We start from the raw sequence: 24,985 nt of genomic DNA, 5'->3' as shown, positions 1-24,985 counted from the left end.
AGTATCATTAAGGAAGTCTGGCTTCAAGCAAAATACAGTTGAATGTTTGTCTTCACGAAAGATATGACTTCCTCAGAAGGAATTTGTTAGTGTGCACTGAAAATACAATAGTAGCAATATTTTGTGAATTTTGAACATGCGCGGGATAAATTTAGTTATTGCTACTGTTTACATTATAACTATGTCTATTGTACGTTGCCTGTAGATTACGGTTTCTTTTTTTGTTGCATCCCTATCCAAGGACTTGCAACAACGCATTACACTGAAGTATTTTTTCGTGTAGAGCAAATGAATAATACGTTAACATCAACAAAAAAACAAAAAAAAATCAAGTAAGTGATATCTAAAAGCTTAATAAAACATACCATAATACTTAGAGCAGGCCAACTGTCATAAATAAGTAGACACACACTAACTTTTCTTGCCTCAATATACTATTTTACAATTCTAGGTACAATTTTAGGATAGAGATGTTTTATGAGCGTATGTATGTTTCTAACAAGACGGATACAAAAATTACTGGCAGATCCCGGATGAGACCAACGCATTTGACGATACGGATAATAAATGGGATGAAGCACTATGTGCGGCTAACTTTCTGACTACACAAAACAATTATTCACTAATCTTCTAGCTTGTACACCCACCTATATCTGCACGAATAAGAAAATGTAAATTAGAAAGTCACTGTTCATAGGGTTTATGAATGCGTGGTTGGATTTTTAAGTGTTGGTTATGCTACTAGCTAGAGGTTAACCAACGCAGCTGTGACATTAACACTAAAAAATACAATAGAAAAGTTCAAATAAATGCAGGCAGGAATTTGATGCGAAAATAATGTTCACTACTCACACCATTTTAAATCTTAACAAAACTGAGTTTATTCGATCACTACGACATTTACCACATGTTAATAATGGTTTAACAATGAATTAATTAATATGAGAGTGAGGGCACAACTTAAACGTAACAGTATCTCATGCTCACGCAAACTTTCGTAAAATAGTCAAAGTTCCCTTAGGATGAGTTTAAAGATAAAGCTTCACAACTGCAAACTAACGGAATTTCTAGTACAGACCATCGCAAAAAAATAACCTTAGTAAAATTTTAGAATTCACACTAGTTTTCCTGACGCGTTGTATTTTAAGTCCCCAAGTGAAAAATATTTCAGAGTATTCGCTGGTGACACGCGTGACTATCACAAGTCCACGACTCAGTGCGTAGAATAAGTTCGACAGACTAGAGGGGTGACCTATTGCTGCTCATACGTACTCCCAGCTGCAGATCTCAAAAACGACAGGCCCGAAACCGAACCAAAACCAAAGCTCCCCTGTGCCAAGAATGCTGCTCCTATTTAAGCCCTCGCGTTGACGTGAGTCAAACACACACACTTCTGACTTCGACAACATACTTAAAAACTGTAAATTCAATGTTACATGCATGCATCGTTTATCAATTAATACGCAACTGTCCTCAGCTTTCTGTTGCTTTTCTTCGTTTCTCTCTACGTTGGGTAGTTGGTTCATAAATGATAATTTCGTCCAGGTAAACACTACTTTACGATGTTTCGTTACTAACATATATAAAAAATTAAAACTACTTGCATTCATGTATCCCTATCAATGTCCGTATTAGCGCTGCTGCTTTAAATATTTCCTTTATTACTCATCTGCAAATTCGCGATTTTATGAGCAGAATACGTATTGCAGCCTGTAATCTAAAATAGGTACTGTTTTTAATAAAAATCTGCTATGATAGTCCGATAGCTCTCATTGAGACGTATCCACAGACACTTCGTTTGTGAAAATCGCTTAAGGCGCTGTGGAATCTTAACTTTCAATGTTCGTTTTGTACTTAAAACACTTCACATGAAATAACTTAAAAAACTGATTTTCGGATCGAGTGCCCATTTTCAGTGACACACCCCACTTATTTTTATTTTTGTAACCATGTTGCTGGCTTCTCTATAACTAGTTGGATTCACTTTTTGTTGGATTTAATATTATTTGATATTTATTCTGGACACTCAAGATAATGACGGCAGTTACGCCGCAATGGCCGGCCGGGGGGGCCGAGCGGTTCTAGGCGCTACAGTCCGGAACCGCGTGATTGCTACGGTCGCAGGTTCGATGCCCTGCCACGGGCATGGATGTATGTGATGTCCTTACGTTAGTTAGGTTTAAGTTCTAGGGGACTGATGACCTCAGAAGTTAAGTCACATAGTGCTCAGAGCCGTTTGAACCATTTGAACACCTCAATGTTTGCAGCCAACGGCCAGGTATTCCTAAAGATGCAGCCAGAACACAGGTTTACCTGCTAGCCGCTGTCCTGCAATCTTAGGAATTCTGATACGTACACCGTCTGCCAATCACTAAGGCTCAAAGGCTGCCACTGTCTATTATTGACGAAGCCAGAAAGACCGTGCGGCATCTGAGCTCTGTCTGGCTAGTCCTGCACACCTCCTCGTCTTCCAGAATACTTGTGCTGGCTTGGCCGCGCCTTTCTCTCGCCACAAACTGAAAGCGCGCGCACAGCCACGTCCATTTTTACCAGGTTGTACCGTCTCATGTTGTAGATAGAGTGCTGCCTTCATTATAGATCTGTAGCACAAATGGATGGACAGTCACAGAAACAGCACACTGCAATCTGAAGATAATATACGACAGACAAATAAAATATAAACAGCAACAATAACAAGTCCAATACTTCAAATCCAACACAGTCTCTACCCATGAATTTTCAGAGGAAGTTAGTAAATGCCCACTGAAAATGTCACAACAGTTTGTTATAACGCTTGAACGGGGAAAGACACAGGTGTTTTGTTAAAGAACGAGCTCGTCAGTCCATGTTAAATGACATTTGAAAATACCAATGTAGGACTTTCTGGTTTATTTTGAATCAAAGAAAGTATTTTTCTGTGATCAAAATTGTTTCGGTGGAGTTTGACAATCATTAGAGCATTTTTATTTCAAAAAATTTGTGAAACGACGAAAACAGAGTTTGTATGCAGTAATTTTCCCTCTTGCTAATCCAGTCCGTAAAGATATTTTACACCTTTGCAGATCGAACTAGCACTTCTGGGTTGTATGTCAATTCAGACGCAAAGTACCGACCTGGATGTAAGCCATAAAGTTTCGACGTACATCCTGAATTAACTACTGGCAAATCGCTATCAGGCATAAAAGTACAGGAAGTAGCTGTTCTAATTAGTAACGTAATGTACTCTTATTATTACACAGTTCTATTGCAACAGAAACTATTAACTCTTAATTTTTAGATTTATTCACTAGCAACAACCAGAGAATTACAAAAAATCCTGGCGGAGGAACATCCGTAACTGAGCGTTATAGACGAGGTTGAAAATAACGCTTCAGTTATAAAGTTCTTTTTATTCTTCAATAGTTACAACACGACCATCGTCAGGTCCTATAACTTTGTACTGTGACCCCGAGCGTCGCGGTGGGCGAACACAGGACGCGACGTACCACCGCCGAGCGCAGAGCAGACAGAGTTACTACTTAGGTGTTTGGGGTACCCAGAACAACCAACTCTGGCCGTAATAACGGCCTTGATACGCCTGGGCATTAAGTTAAACAGAGCTTGGATGGCGTGTACATGTACAGCTACCCAAGCAGCTTCGACACGATACCACAGTTCATCAAGAGTAGTGACTGACGTATTGTGACAAGCCGGTTGCTCGGCCGCCATTGAAAAGACGTTTTCAATTGGTGAGAGATCTGGAGAACGTGCCGGGCAGGGCAGCAGTCGAACATTTTCTGTATCCAGAAAGGCCCGTACACGACCTGCAAAATGCGGTCGTGTATTATCCCGCGGGTCAGGGATTTTCTCTGCCTCGTGATGGCTGCGTGTTCTGTGCTGTTCTAAGGTTAGTTAGGTTTAAGTAGTTCTAAGTTCTAGGGGACTGATGACCATAGATGTTAAGTCCCATAGTGCTCAGAGCCATTTATTATCCCGCTGAAATGTAGGGTTTCGCAGGGATCGAATGAGAGGTAGAGCCACGGGTCGTAACACATTTGAAATGTAACGTCCACTGTTCAAAGTGCGCGTCAATGCGAACAAGAGGTGAGCGAGACGTGTAACCAATGGCACCCCATACCAGCACGCCGGGTGATAACCCAGTATGGCGATGACGAATACACGCTCCCATTGTGCGTTCACCGCGATGTCGTCCAACACAGATGCGACCATCATGATGCTGTAAACAGAACCTGGATTCATCCGAAGAAATGACGTTTTCCCATTCGCGCACCCAGGTTCGTCGTTGAATACACCATCGCAGGCGCTCCTGTCTGTGTTGCAGCGACAAGGGTAACCGCAACCACGGTCTCTGAGCTGATATTCCATGCTGCTACAAACGTAGTTGAACTGTTCGTGCAGATGGTTTTTGTCTTGCAAACGTCCTCATCTGTTGACTCAGGGATCGACACGTGGCTGCACGATCCTTTACAGCCATGCGGATAAGATGCCTGTCATCTCGACTGCTAGTGATACGAGGCCGTTGGGATCCAGCACGGCGTTCCGTATTACCCTCCTGAACCCACCGATTCCATATTCTGCTAACAGTCATTGCATCTCGACCAACGCGAGCAGCAATGTCGCGATACGATAAACCGCAATCGCGATAGGCTACAATCCTACTTTTATCAAAGTCGGAAACGTGATGGTACGCATTTTTCCTCCTTACACGAAGCATCACAACAACGTTTCATCAAGCAACACCGGTCAACTGCTGTTTGTGTATGAGAAATCGGTTGGAAACTTTCCTCATGTCAGCACGTCGTAGGTGTCGCGACCGGCGCCAACCTTGTTTGAATGCTCTGAAAAGCTAATCATTTGCATATCACAGCATTTTCTTCCTGTCGGTTAAATTTCGCGTCTGTAGCACGGCGTCTTCATGGTGCAGCAATTTTAATGGCCAGTAGTGTAATAGGAATTGTCGAAGACAGCAAAACAGCTATTAGTTGCTGCAATCACCTCCTCGTTTGAATAAAATCGTTGTCCCACCAGTCATTTCTTTAGATTAGAGAACAAACAGCAGTCCGAGGGAGCCAAGTCTGGTGAATAGAGGGGATGTGAAACGAGTTGGAATCCTATTTCCATTAATTTTGCGACCACAACTGCTGGGGTGTGTGCTGGTGCATTGTCGTGATGGAAAAGGACTTTTTTGCGGTCCAATCGCCGGCGTTTTTCTTGCAGCTCGGTTTTCAAACGGTCCAGTAACGATGAATAATATTTACCTGTAATAGTTTTACCCTTTTCCAGATAGTCGATGAGGATTATCCCTTGCGATTCCCAAAAGGCAGCCGCCATAACCTTTTCGGCCGAAGCAATGGTCTTCGCCTTTTTTGATGCAGATTCTCCCTTTGTAACCCATTGTTTAGATTGTTTTTTGATCTCAGGAGTATAGTAATGTATCCATGTTTCATCCACAGTGACGAAATGACACTTTAAGTCCTGCGGATTCTTCCTGAACAGCTGAAAACCACCCTTGCAACACTTCACACGATTCCGTTTTTGGTCAAGCGTGCGCAATCGCGGAACCCATTTTGCGGATAGTTTTCTCATGTCCAAATGTGTATGCAAAATATTATATACCCATACATTCGAGATGCCCACAGCACTATCAACCTCACGCACCTTAACTCTTCTGACATCCATCACCATATCATGGATTTTATCTATGATTTCTGGATTCGCAACCTCCACAGGGCGTCCAGAACGTTCAGCATCACTGGTGCCCATTGGACACTCCGAAAATTTTGAAACCACTTATAAACTGCTCTAATCGAAGGTGCAGATTTTTTTTGTACTTTATTGAGTTTCAATTCCCCCCAAAGGGGACGGGCTGGCAGCAGCTTAGTACACCGCTCTTCAGCCTACAGACTTTGTTTTAAAAGATGAAGATAATATATAATAAAAACGGGCGATAAAATCGGTGACTTAAATGGTAAAATGGCGGAAAATCGTGAAACTTGAAACATAAAACAAAGGGTTGATGATGCTAATAAAATACATATGAAGTAGACAGGTAAGAGAATAGACATACAATTAAAAAAACACGACGACAGTCTGGTTTCTGTTCGCAAGAGACATAAAATTTACACCCAGCGACAGCATGGTTTCTGTTCGCAACACTTTGGTAAGATGAACAACACTGAACATTCACTTGAACACTGCACTAAAAAATTGGCACAAATATGATATACCACAGCCAAGGGCAGATGGGGGGAACCTGAACAGATGACGGGAAAGGAAAAGGAGGGGGGGGGAGGAGAGGAAAAAACGAAGTGGGGAGGAGGAGGGAGAGGAGCTGATGGAGGACGAGGGGAGGAAGAGGTGGAGGAACAGGGGGAGCGGGTGCTGGACAGACGTGACAGGGAGTGGGGAAAGGCAGAGGAGGGGTATACAAAAGGACTCCGGGGGGGTGGGGGTGTGGAGGCAGAGAGAGGTTAGGTGGGGAGAAAACTGGATGGAAGGGGGAGAAGAGGGAGCCTGGGGAAAGGACAGGAAAGGAGGGGGGGAGGATCAGGGTTGATAGGAGAGATAAATTGAGGGAGAGAGGGCACCATCCGGGAGGGGGAGTTGACGGAGGCCACCTTGGGAAAGGAGATGAAGGGTGTAGAGATGGAGGGTAGGGGGGACACAACAGTGAAGGCGTGGCAGGGGGCGGGGATGGGAGAGGAGAGGAGCAACCAGGGGGTGAGGGGTATCGAGGCGGCGGGAGGTGTAGAGTATGCAGAGAAGGTGCAGAATCACCATGATGTTTATAAAGCTTCTCTTTAGTCTCCTGAGGCGTTTTGCCTTTCATAAAGTAATGTTTAATCAGCACACGAAATTCTTTTTCATCCATTTTTTGACAATCACTCGACTTCCTTGATTCATACGAATTCCAAAGACAAAGAAATAGACCAATATGGCTGAAATTTGGTGTGCGTTCTTTCCAAAGATGCTAGTAACTAAACATGACATCGATAGAGCCCAGTGGTGCCATCTCTCGGACTTTGCACGCACTTTTCAAACACCCCTCGTATAAGATCTAATGATGGGCATGTAAGAGCCCGAAACCGGTCGTGTTTTAACGACTCAAAAATCAAAAGAACCTTACAACTGAAACTGTATTTTCGACCTCTGCAACCTGACGACTGTCTTTATTCATCTGTCTTCGAAAATTTTCCTAATACTGTTATCTTCCTGTTTTCTAGGGTGAAAATGTTTGCTGGCCTAAGGTGCTAGAAACTTCGCGTGTTGCTGACTTATGGTAAGTAGAACGTCTTAGCGTTTAGAGTAATATCTCAAATGATGATTTTGATGGCTGCAATAAAATTTTTCATCACTGTAGTCTGTTTTTTACTGTCTTGGGTCACTTCCGTAAACAAGATGGTATCAGCACTACCTTTTGATGAGTTGTTCGAAACAGCTATATGTAAAGAAATTTTCGTTTCATGTGTATTATGACTAATTTCACCTGTTATATTAAATAAGTCGTGGACTGCTAAATCGGTAACCAAGAGTTCACGTTATAGTAATAATAACGTAATAACGGAGATGTCGTATGTCTCAACGGTGTGGTGCACGTCTATCAGCTGGACGCTACTTCGGAGACTTGGCGTGTCCCGGAGCGAGCTACACCCGAGGTACCCAGGTGGTCACCCATTCAAGTAGCAGCCGGGCCCAGCGGTGGTTGCCTTAAGACGTCGGCACACGGACCGTGCATCCTAATGTTGAGCGTTGAGCGTGCCGAGTTTCTGACGTCATTGCAAGGAATAGCACGTTCGGGAGTCTTTCCGAACGTGCAGGGCAATATCTAGCAGGTCAGATATTCTGAGCGTGCTTCTGAGCGTTGACCAGTGAGATGGCACAATGCCACCTACGTCACACGCACACCGTGTCCCTTCATTACAGAGTTGTGAGGCGCCATATTGGCATTCATTTCATGCCTATATGCATATATGCCGTTTCTGAGCACCAGCAAATTGAGAATCACTGGGAAACCCGTTGTTAACTGTGTGATTCGTTACAATAAAATAATGAGAAACATCATATTCATGGCAAAATAATTATTGTAACTTGCGTATTATGAGAGTAGGCTATTTAATGGCAACAACACACTGAGGAACCACCCAAAACGCATTGTTCTTGGTACAATTTGTTATAATTAAATTTTAATTAGTAACATATCTACGATTAAAGTTTTCAGCAAGGGGTAAGCTACTATGATTATTGGCAAAGGGGATGTTGTTGGTGTAGCGTAATGGCTAGTGATACTGTTTGCTGTTGAGTTGGTTGTTGGGGCGGTCGTTCGCATATTAACACTTGCTAATTTTTTTCCTAACATTCGCGTTTTTATTAGGTTCTGATACTTTATTATTAGTGTAATATAAGCGTATACTATAATATATGATGTTATGTAAATGTAAGTTCACCTTTCTTTGAGGGGTGACTTTGTTCGATTGGCTTAATCTACAGGACAGCTTGTGCTACTTGTATATAGATATTTTGCTCCTTTTTCTTTTACGCTTCGTAATTCACATGTCGCAAAGATTCTGCTACTGGGTAGAAACAGTGATCAAGTAAGATTGACCTTGGTGTTTTACTAAAATGTGGGAATGACGAAATAATGTTTATCTTATGCAGAGAAGTATTCCAGATTTGTACCGCACTGTTTGTAATGGAACTTTTATAAGCCTGTGTCCTTACTGATTGGACGTGGTACTTTGCTTTTCGTGGACGATGGAGGAAATGTGCGTTTTAATAGAGCTAACGTGAGAATTTCACGCGCTCCCGTTGAGTAAACAATGTGATTTACGAACTAGAAACATCCCTCAACTGCCGCTGGATTGCGTTGCGATCGCATATACCACGTTCGGGTCCACGTACCGTATGCCCAAGTCGCATCGTTCCTGAGCGTTCAGCAGGACGTTGAACTTGCCACGCTGCACGTTAACGTTCGACAGCACGGTCCGTGTGCCGACGGCTTTAAGCCGCACTTGAGGGATGCTTCTAGTTCGTAATCAGACTGTTTACTCAACGGGCGTGCGTTCCCACGCTAACTCTATTAAAACGCACATTTCCTCCATCGTCCACGAAAAGGAAAGTACCATGTCCAATTAATAAGGACACAGGCTTATAAAAGTTCCATTACAAACAGTGCATAACAAATTTGGAATACTTCTCCGCATAAGATAAACATTATTTCATCATTCCCACATTTTAGCAAAACCCCAAGGTCAGTCTACTTGATCACTGCTCCTACGCAGTAGCAGAATCTTTGCAACATGTGAAGTACGAGGCGTAAAAGAAAAAGGAGCAAAATATCTTCATACAAGTAGCACAAGCTGTCCTATAGATTAAGCCAATCCAACGAAGTCACCCCTAAAAAAAAAGGTGAACTTATATTTACATAACATCAAATATTATAATATATGCTTATATTCAACTAATAATAAACTATCAGAACCTAATAAAAACACGAATGTTAGGAAAAAAATTTGGTAGGGTCAAGACGCGAATCACTGCCTCGCTTTAAAACTCTTCAGTGGTCAGTGACTCTACTCATTACGCTAAACTAACATCACAGCCTTTACAAGTAATCAGGTTATCTTACCCCTTGCTAAAATCCTTAATCGTAGATATGTTACTAATTGAAATTTAATGATAACAAATTGTACCAAGAACAATACGTTTTGGGTGGATCTTCAGTGTGTCGCTGCCTTCAAATAGCCTACTCTCATAATACGCAAGTTAAAATAATTCTATTGCCACGAATATGATGTTTCTCATTATTTTATTGTAACGAATCACACAGTTAACAACTGGTTTTCCTGTGATTCTCAATTTTCTGGTGCTCAGAAACGGCATATATACACATAGGCTTGAAATGAATGCCAATATGGCGCCTCACAACTCTGTTCTGAAGGGAGACGGAGTGCGTGTGACGTAGGTGGCGTTGTGGCATCTCATTGGTCAACGCTCAGATGCACGCTCAGAATATCTGACATGCTAGATACTGCTCTGCAGGTTTGGAAAGACTCCCGAGCGTGCTATTCCACGCTACGATGTCAGGAACTCAGCACGCTCAACGCTCAACGTTCGGATGCACGGTCCGTGTGCCGACGGCTTTAGGTTACCGGGCGAGAACCGACGTACCCAACGTAGCAAGGCCATTGGCTTGTTCAGTTCTCAAATGATGCTTTGTTAGTATGTATACGTTGCACACTGAAGCGCCAGAAGGAGTTTGCTGCTGCAACAATATAAAGTTCTAACATACGACTGTCTCAAGTTAGTTATGAAAAATTACACTAGACCGTGACCTAGGTACAGGATCGGCTGAATCGCTTCTTCATTAAACCAGAAAAATTAAAATTCGGTAGATGAGAATGCGGTGAAGTGACAATAGTGATAAAATCGTGAATAGAAATGCATTTTCGGCTATAACGACTGAATCAGAATTTATGTGCACGGTGAAGATAACTTATCGGTATGTTGACAGTCCTCTTGAAAACAATAAAACAAAACAGTGTGCATGAAGTCGACGTTTCATTCAGTTTCTTTCCATGACGTTAACTCCAAGGTAGGAGGTGCGCCTTAAAATTGAGTTCACTGTGAAAGGGAACGGGAATGAAATATGGCGCCACCTCTACCCCCAAACAGCAATACTATCGATTTAAGTACGTGGCCTAGTCACATTAAAGTGGCCACCGCCTATGTTCGGCTTCAACGTTCAATAACAACTCACAGACGGCAGATAGCAGCACTGACAGTGGAGGGTATATAGGGTGTTACAAAAAGGTACGGCCAAACTTTCAGGAAACATTCCTCACACACAAAGAAAGAAAATATGTTATGTGGACATGTGTCCGGAAACAGTTACTCTCGATGTTAGAGCTCTTTTTATTACTTCTCTTCAAATCACAATAATCATGGAATTGAATCAAACAGCAACAGAACGTACCAGCGTGACTTCAAACACTTTGTTACAGGAAATGTTCAAAATGTCCTCCGTTAGCGAGGATACATACATCCACCCTCCGTCGCATGGAATCCCTGATGCGCTGATGCAGCCCTGGAGAATGGCGTATTGTATCACAGCCGTCCAAACTACGAGCACGAAGAGTCTCTACATTTGGTACCGGGGTTGCGTAGGTAAGAGCTTTCAAATCCCCCCGTAAATGAAAGTCAAGAGGGTTGAGGTCAGGAGAGCGTGGAGGCCATGGAATTGGCCCGCCTCTACCAATCCATCGGTCACCGAATCTGTTGTTGAGAAGCGTACGAACACTTCGACTGAAATGTGCTGGAGCTCCATTGTGCATGAACCACATGTTGTGTCGTACTTGTAAAGGCACATGTTCTAGCAGCACAGGAAGAGTATCCCGTATGAAATCATGATAACGTGCTCCATTGAGCGTAGGTGGAAGAACATGGGGCCCAATCAAGAGATCACCAACAATGCCTGCCCAAACGTTCACAGAAAATCTGTATTGATGACGTGATTGTACAATTGCGTGCGGATTCTCGTCAGCCCACACATGTTCATTGTGAAAATTTACAGTTTGATCACGTTGGAATGAAGCCTCATGCGTAAAGAGAACATTTGCACCGAAATGAGGATTGACACATTGTTGGATGAACCATTCGCAGAAGTGTACCCGTGGAGGCCAATCAGCTGCTGATAGTGCCTGCACACGCTGTAGCACTCTCCATACAGTGACGTGGTCAACGTTACCTTGTACAGCAGCAACTTCTCTGACGCTGACATTAGGGTTATCGTCAACTGCACGAAGAATTGCTTCGTCCATTGCAGGTGTCCTCGTCGTTCTAGGTCTTCCCCAGTCGCGAGTCATAGGCTGGAATGGTCCATGCTCCCTAAGACGCCGATCAATTGCTTCGAACGTCTTCCTGTCGGGACACCTTCGTTCTGGAAATCTGTCTCGATACAAACGTACCGCGCCACGGCTATTGCCACGTGCTAATCCATACATCAAATGGGCATCTGCCAACTCCGCATTTGTAAACATTGCACTGACTGCAAAACCACGTTCGTGATGAACACTAACCTGTTGATGCTACGTACTGATGTGATTGATGCTAGTACTGTAGAGCAATGAGTCGCATGTCAACACAAGCACCGAAGACAACATTACCTTCCTTCAATTGGGCCAACTGGCGGTGAATCGAGGAAGCACAGTACATACTGACGAAACTAAAATGAGCTCTAACACGGAAATTAAGCGTTTCCGGAGACATGTCCACATAACATCTTTTCTTTATTTGTGTGTGAGGAATGTTTCCTGAACGTTTGGCCGTACCTTTTTGTAACATCCTGTATAAAGCGTGCTGAGGGATGCGGAAAACAGCGCAGTGACTGTTGCAATGCGGAAACGGAGCGATTTATTTGACATCCAGAACAGGGGGATCATTGGTTTTCGGGTCAAGGGCGGAAGCATTTCCGAAACCGCTAAGATTACAAAATATCTGCGTGCGGCCGTGGTTAAACTATACCGTACGTGGCAAAATGGCGCCGTGCGAAACCGTAGGCGAGGCAACTGTGGTGCACCACGGGCTGTAGATAACGGGGGAAAATGACGGCTGCAAAGATGTATGCGTACGGGCGAATAGACGAGCAGTTGTCGAGAAACTGACCACCTGCATGAACAAAGAGGCTACCAACAGTGTCTGCTCAACGAACGTTCGGCGAACGTTGCTGCGTACGAGGGTCGGAACTTTAATAGTGGCAACTATATATTTAAAGCTCGTACAAAATAGATACTTGTTTCAAAGTTTTACTGACCTTCAAAGTAGTCACCAGCATTGTGTATAACCCGTTGCCAGCAGTGTGGAAGTCGTATGATACTCTTAGCAGTGTCAGTTGTGTTGACAGTTAGAGCGATGCGGTCTATTGGCCGACGAATTTGTAGTACTTCTGAAGCGAATCCCGTGAATTGTTTCCTTCAGAATCGAGTTGAACTTACGAGGGCTTAAGTCAGGGGAGTGCAGTAGGTGGTATAGCACTTAGCAGCCCCATCAGTCAAACGAATCAGTAACAGCTTGCACTGTACGTGCTTGAGCATTGTCCTGCAAAATGATGGTCAGGTCCTGCAGGAAGTGTCATCACTTCTGTCTGTATGCTGTGTAACATGCCAGGAAGTACTAATGGGTGGGGGTACCTGAAACTGGTTGTCGTTCCTTGACCGTGCGCACTGTATACAACACGTACCTGATAATCCTGCGGCGGTCGTACTGTTCTGCTCCACACTGCTGTTGGATTGCCTGAAATTATCTATCGAAATATGCAAGCGGGGTTAGGGGAGTCACTCAACACTAAAACCAACACTGTTCGACGTCTGGTATGAACATCTATATTCTGAGACGACTAAAGAAAATCGCAGGTTGCACTGTTTACATTCTAATTCATAAGTGTTCATCCCAACTAATGGATGATTACCAGTCCACAGTATCACTCAGACGAGCGTATGCGTAACCGACACGACGCGGGTGATTGTTGATGATGCGGAAGCCGAATGGTCGCACGAAAGTTCTTAGGTCGTCACACATACACAAATATTTGGTACCAATCCTCCTTGACACTAGTAATGATATTTTAACATTGTTCACAAAGTTAAATTTACAGTTCACAGTTCTCAGTTGTACGAGCGTGCGCGTAACCGTCGCGGCGCGGTTGATTGTTGATCATGCAGAACGCGATGATCGAACGCACGTTCTCACGCTCGCTACAAGACACTGGCACTTAAATGCTCTCTTTCGTGGTAAATAGTATTACCGATTCACATTAGTTCATTCTTGGAGACCGAACACGGCGCAGATGTTTGATGCTGTGCGACATGCAACGAGAGGATACACAAATACGTCATTGGCGGCACTGCTCACTTTTAATTACATCATTACGCACTTTCCTCTGAATCATCTACTTATTTTATCACTTTACTGTAACAGCACTTGTAGCAATACCTCAACTTCCATACTAGCAATGCCTCTCACATGCAGAGCTACACACTACACAACAGTTCCGTGTCCCGCGCTCGACACCACAAACGCGACCAGTGTTGCCAACTCTAAAAAGCCCGAGTCGCTAGATTCAATATCAAAAGTCGCTATAAAGTCGCTAAAACTGATTTTACTAGGGGTGTACTGAAAATTTCGTGCTGTGAATGGTGCAATAAGCCAGTTGGGGGAGGAAGGGGGGAATAAAATATTAATAAAAACTCTCATACGTAATTGCTATATTGTCTTAATTAAATGACGCATCGCTTGCAACAACATATGTATAAAATACGCTAACGTTTAATTAAACTAGTTATCATAATTGACGCAACACATAAATTGTTGTTTCAGTCACAGTAGTCAAATATACTAGAAATATACAACTATATTTGTAACAAAAGAAAGCAAGAAAACAAATTAAGTTACAAAATATATACATACCGGTATGTCAGCTATTCATCGTCGTCACTCAGAAGATCGAATAACTCTTCTGTTTCATGCTCTGACAGAACTGTAGTTGATGTAGAGGGTTGAACTTCGCTCTACAGATGATGCAGTTCGACTGGTTTTGTCGCAAAAGGGTAACTTTTGTTCGTTCCAACAAGCTCCAATACGTCTGACGGTATGTCAAAAGATGCACAATCTTTATTTTGTTTCTTCAGCTGATCTCTCAATATGATCAAAGCATTAATTGTCTTTAAGGAGAATCTGTTACGTTGTTTAGTTTTTATGTTCATAGAACAGAACATTCTTTCCATTTCTGCATTTTAATGCAGTAGGCATAGAACAGTCATTGCTAGCTGTGAAATCAAAGAAAAAGGATTCTCCCCTGCGGTATTTTCATACTGCAAAACCTCACTCCAAAATCGAACAGTGTTAGTAGTGTTATTCCACCTAAGTTGATATTATGCCATTCTTGCAACATACAGTCTATGAAATCGCTACTAAAACCCAGTTCTTTGGCTACATCCGCTATAGCATTATTTTTATTCACTTTAAGTGTTTCTTCAACACTCAGCATTGACATTTTTTTCAGGGTCGTAACTTTACTTGGCAGTCTTTGTTGAATTTCCTTGATGAGTTTCAGGCTAAACTGAATGCATCTCTTCTTCAAATAAACTTTATTTTCTTCAGACAAACTTGACTCAGACAATTTCTATAGTTAAAATCTTAGTTTTGTTAATGAAAATACTGGCCCAAAATAGTTTTGAGTCGTCAGTACTCCAAAAGTCGGCAGATAAGTCGCTAAATAATTTTTGTCGCTAAAAAGTATTTTTTGTCGCTAAGACGAAGGCAAAAGTCGCCATTTCTAGCGACAAAGTCGCTAAATTGGCAACACTGATACGCGACTCTCGCAAAGATACTCCACAACTAAGCCAGCGATATGACAATACGCATACAGCTGCTCATTTTTGGTTCACAGCCTGTGACCAGCTTAGAGACAGAAGTGATGACCCTTTCTGCAGGACCTGACCATCACTTTGCAGGACAATGTTCAACCACGTACAGTGCAAGCTGTTACTGATTTGTTTGACTGATGCGGCTGCTAAGTGCTGTACCACCTACTACACTGCCCTGACTTACGCCTTCGTAAGTTCAACTCGATTTCTGAAGGAATCACTTCACGGCATTCGCTACAGAACTGCTACAAATTCGTCGGGCAATAGACCGCGACACTCGAACTGTCAACACAACTGGCACTGCTAAGAGTATCATACGACTTCCACATCGCTGGCGACGGGTTACGCTCAATGCTGGTGACTACTTTGAAGGTCAGTAAAACTTTGAAACACGTATCTATTTTGTACGACCTGTAAATAAATACTTTCCACTATTAAAGTTCCTACCCTCGTACACTACTGGCCATTAAAATTGCTACAGCACGAAGACGACGTGCTACAGACGCGAAATTTAACCGACAGGAAGAAGATGCTGTGATATGCAAATAATTAGCTTTTCAGAGCATTCACACAAGCTTGCCGCCGGTGGCGACACCTACAACGTGCCGGCATGAGGAAAGTTTCCAACCGATTTCTCATACACAATCAGAAGTTGACCGGCGTTGCCAGGTGAAACGTTGTTGTGATGCCTCATGTATGGAGGAGAAATGCGTGCCATCAGGTTTCCGACTTTGATAAAGGTCGGATTGTAGCCTATCGCCATTGCGGTTTATCGTACCGCGACATTGCTGCTCGCGTTGGTCGAGATCCAATGACTGTTCGCAGTATATGGAATCGGTGGGTTCAGGAGGGTAATTGCTGAACGCCGTGTTGGATCCCAACGGCCCCGTAACACTAGCAGTCGGTATGACAGGCATCTTATCCACATGGCTGTAAAGGATCGTGCAGCCACGTGTCGATCACTGAGTCAACAGATGGGGACGTTTGCAAGACAACAACCATCTGCACGAACAGTTCGACGACGTTTGCAGCAGCATGGACTATCAGCTCGGAGATCGTGCCTGCGGTTACTCTTGACGCTGCATCACAGACAGGAGCGCCTGCGATGGTGTACTCAACGACGAACCTGGGTGCACGAATGGCAAAACGTAATTTTTTCGGACGAATCCAGGTTCTGTTTACAGTAACATGATGGTCGCAGGGAACGAGTGCAGGGTAGAGCCACGGGTCGTAACACATCTGAGATGTAACGTCCACTGTTCAAAGTGCCGTCAATGCGAACAAGAGGTGACCGAGACGTGTTACCAATGGCACCCCATACCATCACGCCGGGTGATACGCCAGTATGACGAGGCGCTCCTGTCTGTGATGCAGCGTCAAGGGTAACCGCAGGCACGACCGCATGTTGCAGGTCCTGTACGGCCTTTCTGGATACAGAAAATGTTCGACTGCTGCCCTCGCCAGCACATTCCCCAGATCTCTCACCAACTGAAAACCGGTGGTCTATGTTGGCTGAGCAACTGGCTCGTCACAATACGCCAGTCACTACTCTTGATGAACTGTGGTATCGTGTTGGAGCTGCATGGGCAGCTGTACCTGTACACGCCATCCAAGCTCTGTTTGACTCAATGCCGAGGCGTATCAAGGCCGTAATTACGGCCAGAGGTGGTTGCTCTGGGTACTGATTTCTCAGGGTCTATGCACCCAAATCGCGTGAAAATGTAATCACATGTCAGTTCTAGTATAATATATTTGTCCAATGAATACCCGTTTATCATCTGCATTTGTTCTTGGTGTAGCAATTTTAACGGCCAGTAGTGTATATGCCTCCAGCGCAGGTGCTTTGTTCACGCACTCATGCTGACTGCAGTCCGTCGAGCACGAAGTCTGGAATTTGCTCGCCAATGCAGAAACTGGACGTCCACTGAGTGACCTTTCAGGTGAATAATGTTCATGCTGCAAACAAAAGGTATCGTTATGGTATGAGGAACATTTACTTGGCATTCGATGCACAATATCGTCATTCTGAAATGCACAATGGGTGCTTGACGACATTGTCCATCCCCACACGCACTTCTTTTCTTCGGCACGGTGGCACCTTCCAGCAGTTCACAGTGAACGTGAGTGCTCGAAGAACACCTGGGTGAGTTTATCGTATTTGCCTGGTCACCACAATCTCCGGATCAAACGCCATCGAGAATCTATGAGGCCACCTCGATCGGGATATTCGCATGGATCCTCAGCCGAGAATCCTGGAGCAGCTGGCAACGGCAGTGCTATCATTACGGCACCACATCCCTGTCGGTACTTTCCAGAACCTCGTGGACTCTCTTCCCGAACTTCCGCGCTGCAAAAGGTGCTTATTCAGGCTTTTGAACGGTTGTCACATTAATTGACCAGACCGCGTAAAAACAGATCCAATAGGCAATGTCACTGTACCGCGAAGTAAACCACTGACCATACATTAATGTTAACACTGCAGCAATTTAGTGCAATGGATGCTCAAGACAATAATATGCACAATATTAATAAACTGAAGAGACTTCGTAACAAAGATGCATTAGCTTCATACTTAACAATCACATACAACCGTTCGCTCGACGAAAGATCTGTACCCAAAGACTGGAAAGTTCCACAGGTCACACCAATTTTCAAGAAAGATAGTAGGAGTAATCCACTAAATTACAGGCCCATATCGTTAACGTCGATATGCAGCAGGATTTTGGAACACATATTGTGTTCGAACATTATGAATTACCTCGAAGGAAACGGTCTATTGACGCACAGTCATCACGGGTTTAGAAAACTTCGTTCCTGTGAAATACTACTAACGCTTTATTCAAATGAAGTGCTGAGTGGTATTGACAAGGGATTTCAGATCGATTCCATATTCCTGGATTTCCGGAAGGCTTTTGACACTGTACCACACAAGCGGCTCGTAGTAACATTGCTTGCTTATGGAATATCGTCTCAGTTATGTGATTGGATTTGTGATTTCTTGTCAGAGAGGTCACCGTTCGTAGTAATTAACGGGAAGTCATCGAGTAAACAAAGGTGATTTCAGGCGTTCCCCAAGGTAGTGTTATAGGCCCTTTTCTGTTCCTTACCTATATAAACGATTTGGGAGACAATCTTAGCAGCCGTCTTCGGTTGTTTGCAGATGACGCTGTCATTTATCTACTAATAAAGTCATCAGAAGATGGAAACAAACTGCAAAACGATTTAGAAGAAATATCTGAATGGTGCGAAAAGTGCCAGTTGACACTAAATAACGAAAAGTGTGAGGTCATCCACACGAGTACTAAAAGGAATTCGTTAAACTTCGGTTACACGATAAATCAGTCTAATCTAAAAGCCGTAAATTCAGCTGGATACCTTGGTATTACAATTACGAACAACTTAAATTGGAAAGAACACATAGAAAATATTGGGGGGAAGGCTAACCAAAGGCTGCGTTTTATTGGCAGGACACTTAGAAAATGTAACAGACCTGCTAAGGAGACTGCCTACACTACGCTTGTCCGTCCTCTTTTAGAATACTGCTGCGCAGTGTGGTATCCTTACCAGGTAAGACTGAGGGAGTACATTGAAAAAGTTCAAAGAATGGCAGCACGTTTTGTATTATCGCGAAATATGGGAGAGAGTGTCACACAAATAATAGAGGATTTGGGCTGGAAATCATTAAAAGAAAGGCGCTTTTCGTTGCGACGGAATCTTATCACGAAATTCCAATCACCAACTTCCTTCTCCGAATATGAAAATATTTTGTTGACAACGACCTACATAGGGCGGAACGATCACCACGATAAAATAAGGAAAATCAGAGCTCGTACGGTAAGATATAGGTGTTCATTCTTTCCGCGCGCTATACGAGATTGGAATAATAGAGAATTGTGGTTCAAATGGCTCTGAGCACTATGCGACTTAACTTCTGATGTCATCAGTCGCCTATAACTTAGAACTAATTAAACCTAACTAACCTGAGGACATCACACACATCCATGCCCGAGGCAGGATTCGAACCTGCGACTGTAGCGGTTGCTCGGCTCCAGACTGTAGCGCCTAGAACCGCACGCCCACTCAGGCCGGCAGAGAATTGTGAAGGTGGTTCGATGAACCCTCTGCCAGGCACTTAAATGTGATTTGCAGAGTATCCATGTAGATGTAAATGTAGATGTAGATTGTCTGTCCCCTTCTTTAGTACTGCTGCACGGCATGAGATCCTTACCAGGTAGGATTGACGAAGGATACAAAAAAATTTAGAAGAAGTGCAGCTCGTTTTGTATTATCATGAAATAGGGGAGAGAGTGTCACGGATTTGATAAGCGAATTGGGGCTGCAGTCACTAAAACACAGGCATTTTTCGTTGCGGCGAGAGCTTTGACGAAATTTCAAATTTCTCCTTCGAACGTAAAAATATTTCGATTACTCTCACCTACCTAGTGAGAAATGGCCATCTTAATAAAATAAGAGAAATCAAAGCACGCACTTGTATCTTTCCAGACTGACAGAACAAAAAGTGAAAGAAATATTTAAATCTGGCAAAAAGTATGCAATGCATTAAGAGATGTTTGCCTCGGAAGAGACACGTCACAAATGCGATGACATGATACGCTTACTGCTTTGACACACTTCAAATTGGAATTACTTATCGTATCATATTTCATAACCATTACCCTTCTTCTGCCATCGCTCTCTATCTTTTGGTGTATCAGGCTCCTGGTGGCCATTGTACGTCTTCACTGTTTGAAAGCATCTTGACCATGAAACTACTATAATTTCCACATAAAAGTTGGTAATGAGTATTGAATCGGCTTTCGTAGAAACGAATGTAGAAAGTACAGGTACGACACGACGCGATAAGCCATCCGTCGCTCTGCTCTCAAACAATTAGTGCACGATCATGATACATCTTCCTGAAACATAAACCTCATAAAACAAAATTAATGCATTCTCGCTAAAGGGATTCTACAAATGACCGCGTACACATTTAGCTGGAGAATAATAATTCTTATTCAATAATTGAAAAAGTACATAAAGCCCAACACGTACCTTCAGTCACTTCGCAAGAGACAACTGAAGTGACTACGAGAAGAGGAAGTCCTCGTTTCTCAACTGTTATTTAAGAAAAAAATTGAAAGAGTTTTAAAAATTGTACTTGACATTGCTTGTGAACGCAGTCTATGTATTACAACCAGTATTATTTCAGTTATACATCATATTACGTTCATTTTCTATTACATGGTTCTCACACAGAGTAATTATTTCATGAAAAGGAAAAAAATAAAAAATTATACGTCTTTTACAAGATACATTTCACACGAAAAGATTTTGGTGTTCACTTTCCCCCTTCCTATTGAAGGGTGAAATACTAGAAAGATAATCTGAAAGTCATTCTATGAATACTCCGCCGAACATTTAAGTGTGATTTGCACGGTAAGCATTAGGATAGGGGTAAAATATCCCACGCTGGTTAGGACGACGGGTTTTACACCGTCAGCACTCCAAGATGTTGTTTCCGCTTCTGCCACTTGAACCACACAGGTGGCTGCAGATTCGATGGCTTAATGAGAGACAGAGCTGAAGCTTATCTCTAATGCTATTCCACGTGTACGTAGAACATACTGAAGAGGAAAGTAACAAGAAATTTCTAAAAGGAGTTAAAACTTAGGGACAAGTAATAAAATTTTTACTGTTTGCTGATGACATTGTAACTGTCGTATGACAGGAACAGAATGGGTCGTATAAAATAGATTGTAGGATGAACATCAATAAAAGTGAAGCAAGGGCAATGGAGCTTGCTCAGAATAGGTGAACATTCGATAACTACATGAATTTCACTTGAGTTATTCTGTTGGCGTTAATATGGTTTGGCAGTGTGTTTTACGGCGTGAGTCGTGCAGTAACATACATTTACATATTACTGTAGTCACGTCTCAAAAATTCTTCATGTGACGTAAAGACACCAACAGTGTGCCACTGATGATGGGCATATGGTCCGGAACCAGCCCGGCACAACCAAACAATACAAAATCCTGTGCAGTCGATGTCCTGTTATTATTTGAGTCGTTATGATTGTGGAGCCCAGTTGTGAAGTAAAATGTCCAACGAACGACGTTCTTGGTATGTGGAAGTGGCGCGCAGCTAGAAAACTAATGGCAGGTAGCATTGATCACTGATGATCGATGTATTTGCGTGAGTGTTTGAGGGCAGAGAACGTTACGAGAAAACAAATATAGGCCGGCGTAATAAGTGTGCTTGGCTGGGCGGGTCATTTAAGCACACATGGCTTCCATAGTCCTTCAGCAAGGTCACCTCGATACCAAACGCCATAACAAATGTATAGTGTGAAACTTCCTGGCAGACTAAAACTGTGTGCCGGACCGAGACTCAAGCTCAGGCCCTTGCCTTTCGCGGGCAATTACTCTACCGTCTGAGCTATCCAAGCACGACGCACGTCCCGTCCTCAAAGCCCCACTTCCACTTGCCCGCGAAAGGCAAGGACCCGAGTTTCAGTCTCGGTCCGGCACACAGTTTTAATCTGCCAGGAAAATTCATATCAGCGCACTCTCCGCTGCAGAGTGAAAATTTCTTTCTGGAAAATGTGTGGTGTGCTCTACATCACCTAAACTGTTGAGGCGTACACACGCATCAGTGAGAGAAGAGTCGTTCGGAGGGAGATGATGCGCTCCCATCTGTAAAGCCATCTACCTGGCAAGGTTGTATTTTCTTGCTGCCTCTCATCTGAAATGACGAATCGCTAAGATTCTTGTGATTATGGCCCTGGCCTTCGATGCTCAGATTTCTCCTCCAAAGAGAGCGTTCTCAAGTGCTTGTGGTCTCAGTCCAACAGTATATCACATTCTGGCGCAATACACCTTGTTAGCTGGTGACAGGATTTATGACACGTTGTCATATGTAAGGAGTTTTCACATAGCAAGTACTAGCCTTTTTTAAATATGTAATACATCACTAAAGATATTTTTTCAATGAGACTAAACTATACCCTAATTAAACCCCTATAGAGTAAAGTTAATGTCAATGATTACCAACCTATTTCACACCCGAGATTCTTTTCTAAAAATGTTGAGCAAGTGATATACCCTAGCACAGCGGCGATTGCAGATTGATAATAATATTCTAAGTAAATAACAATTCCGATTTTGGAGCTATTGCTGAAATGATAATGCCAATTGTTTATTTATTTAACCTGATACCGAGAGAGGTGGCACAATGGTTAGCATACTCGCATTCGGGAGGACGACAGTTCAAATCCCCGTCCGGCCATCCAGATTTAGGTTTTCCGTGATTTTCCTAAATCGCTTCAGGCAAATGCCTGGGTGGTTCCCTTAATAGGACACTGCCGATTTGGTCCTCCATCTTTCCCTAATCCGAGCTTGTGCTCCGTCTCTAATGACGTCGTTGTTGACGGGACATTAATTTCCTCTTCCATTAACTACATCTGATTACGGCCATGGGGCCCTCTCTTACATCGGACAAGAGTTTCACAACTGCAGAACTTTTTTTTCGTCGTAGTTTCCTAAGAAATAATAATTCTTGTGACAAATAGTGTTAAAATTATTTGAGTGTCTATGCCAACAATGTGAGTAAATAATACTGCCTATGAACTAATAACGTTAATGCTGGCAGTACTTGTGCTCTAATACTGGTAACAACAATAATAATAGTAATAATAATGATAATGACAATAATGATAGTGTCAGATACAAAAAGAATTTTTAGTGGACAAAATGGATGTTTTCTAATATAGCGAGTTATGGGGAAACGAAATCTAAGGAAACTACACCACCAAAAAATACTGGGAAATAAGGAAGATCTGTCTGGAAAGAAGGATGTGCATGGGTAACGAGTACGTGCAGGGACTATGGTAACCATTATTGTTATCTTTGTAGACATGTTATTATACGACTCCTGAATCTGGAAATGTTATTCAGTTCTCTAATGTAATGCGGGAGATTATTCCAGAGTAGTATTCCTGCTACTGAGAAAGACTTCGAGAATGTGGCTAAATGATGGAGTGGGACAGAAAGGATTTTGCTCTGATGGGAACAGGTGTTTCTGCCGTGTTGTTCAGACAAGAACATTAAGGCCGAGAAGAGATATGGGGAACAGTGTACGTTCATAAGACAGTAGAGAAGACAGAAGGTATGGATAGCATAGCATATGATGATGAAATATGATCGAAGAGTCGAACATCGCAGATATAAAGAACGCAGGCATTCACAATCATTTACGCAGTCACTCGCCAAATTTTACAAGTCAGGTAACCAAAAAGCAGAGGAAGACATTATTGTGACCTATCAAAGGCATTTGATAGTGCCAATTAACAAAAATGAAGAAAAATCATCAAAAGTTTAATTATCAAAGTCAACAACAATAGGATGGGGACATTTTTGTAATTTGGAGAAAATCATCGTGGCCCACAAGGTGCAATATTAGCTTAACTATTTCTCATATATGTAAATGATCTTGCATTCACTACATACATAGCGGAATGAATTTTTTAATGCTTCAAAAGTATTGGTATCAATTCCTATGGACATACGGCACAATGGATAGTTGTAAGTAAAGTGTTTAACGAAAGAAAACTCCAGTTTCCACACGGCAATTATACACTCACTGCTATTCGTACCACTATCAGCTGATTTTGGCTGTTTGCCATTTTCTAGTGCGTATTTCTGCACTCGTAAATTTACACTGTCAAGCTTGTGGGTATCCATCATTTTAACACGTAATCGCTGTCGTACTAAACACGAGCGAGAACTACATTCCACAGTCGTCAATGTTTTAAAATAACCTTACTGCCGCAGTGACGTATGTACGTAAACATAAAAACTGGTGTATATCCCACCGAACGTTGTTCAAAATGTATTGATTCGACACTGTCCACGTTAAGGTATACAGCTATTCATAAATATAGCGACAGTCACCATTGCCCATCTGACTACATCTACCGATCTGTGCCCGGGACATGGTGCCTAACTATTAAAATTTTTTGTCGGTGTGATTAAAATTATTATCGTATATGAATTCTACCTCGTACACACAAATATGTTCATTCTTACGTCATGCCTACAGTGACTCATTCAATAAAATAACCTCAAAACTTTAAAAGCAAACATTTCCAAACATTAAAATTGAAATGTGTCACAAGCACCCTACGGTATCATCAATACACGGCACCTGGTAGACACCTTTTTTCGTGATCGTGTTCTGTCGCCGGTAGTCGACGCACAAACGCCATTGTACCTCCCTTACACTTGACAAGGACTACAGGAGGCGACCAAGGTGGAAGGTTCAATGATGACATCTCGCAGAATCTTCTCCACTTCCTCGTATATTATCCCGTCGTTCAGCGGACGACATCTTATACGAGCGCTCGCTGATTGTTGGATGATCCCCAGTGTTTTCAGATGGTGTTTTACGAGAAACCGCTTCGTCGGTCTTCTCTCAATTGCGGATTCTGAAGCGTCCGGAAATTACGTCGGAACGGCGAACACTGGCCGACGTTGCTCCTCGGTCAGTCTAGATATTACTGGCAGATC

The 24,985-nt window shown here is 42.8% G+C and overlaps 1 protein-coding gene across 2 annotated transcripts in view; it reads left to right on the top strand.

Annotated features, from left to right (window-relative positions):
• The window catches only part of LOC126416779 (fatty acid 2-hydroxylase), a 519,796-nt gene that overhangs the window by 217,761 nt on the left and 277,050 nt on the right, over positions 1-24,985 (top strand). For both annotated transcript variants that reach the window (XM_050084637.1, XM_050084639.1), the window contains exon 2: positions 7,224-7,279. The gene's annotated coding sequence lies outside the window, so the exon portion shown is untranslated. The remainder of the gene's footprint in view (positions 1-7,223; positions 7,280-24,985) is intronic.

Source organism: Schistocerca serialis, chromosome 8 (assembly GCF_023864345.2).
Source record: "Schistocerca serialis cubense isolate TAMUIC-IGC-003099 chromosome 8, iqSchSeri2.2, whole genome shotgun sequence".
In the NCBI taxonomy this organism is placed as follows: domain Eukaryota; kingdom Metazoa; phylum Arthropoda; class Insecta; order Orthoptera; family Acrididae; genus Schistocerca; species Schistocerca serialis.
The sequence above is the reverse complement of the archived record's forward strand: the minus strand, read 5'-3'. Positions and strand labels throughout refer to the sequence as shown.